The following is a 730-nucleotide window of genomic DNA, read 5'->3' as shown; positions in this document are numbered from 1 at the left end:
TCCTGTGGGCATTAGATGGAATATTCTACTGAGACTCACCTGCTGTCTCAGTCTCTCACCTCACCTGTAAGTGGGGCCATCAGATCACATAATCTCTAAGATCCTTTTCACTCCAGTGCAGGTCTTTCAAATATAGCTAAGAAAATATTGTGACACCTTATTATGGATTGAATTGTGTCCCCCTGAAAGTTTAATGTGCTGGAGGTTTGGTCCCCACTATGACAATGTTAAGAGGGTGGAAAGTCCTATTATGGTAATTGAAAGGTGGGGCCTTGAAGAGGTGATTAGATTGTAGGACCATGCAGTAGTGAATGCATTAATAATGGTGGTCAAGGGCGTGGTTCTGAGGGATTTAAAAGGAGAGTGCATGAGGAGCTATCCCTCTCTCTGCTCCACTATTTTCTGCCACATGAGTCCCCTGCATTGCTGTAAAGCCACCACCAAAGAAGACCCTCACCAGATGTGTTCCCTGGACTTTGGGCTTCTCAGCCTCTGAAACTGTAAGCAATAAATTTCATTTTCTTATAAATTACTCAGTTCCAGGTATTTTGTTATAAGCAACAGAAACAGACTAATACATACCTTTACAGAGAAGATCACAAAACATTATTTCAGGGCATGAAAGAAGACCAAAATAAATGGAGACATAGGCCAGACTCAATGCAGGATGCAATAATATAAAGATAACAGTGTGTCCAAATTCACTGGAGTCCAGTGAAGTTCAAATAAT

This window comes from Galeopterus variegatus, unplaced genomic scaffold (assembly GCF_000696425.1).
Source record: "Galeopterus variegatus unplaced genomic scaffold, G_variegatus-3.0.2 Scaffold9604, whole genome shotgun sequence".
Lineage (NCBI taxonomy): Eukaryota > Metazoa > Chordata > Mammalia > Dermoptera > Cynocephalidae > Galeopterus > Galeopterus variegatus.
Note: the sequence above shows the minus strand (reverse complement) of the source record.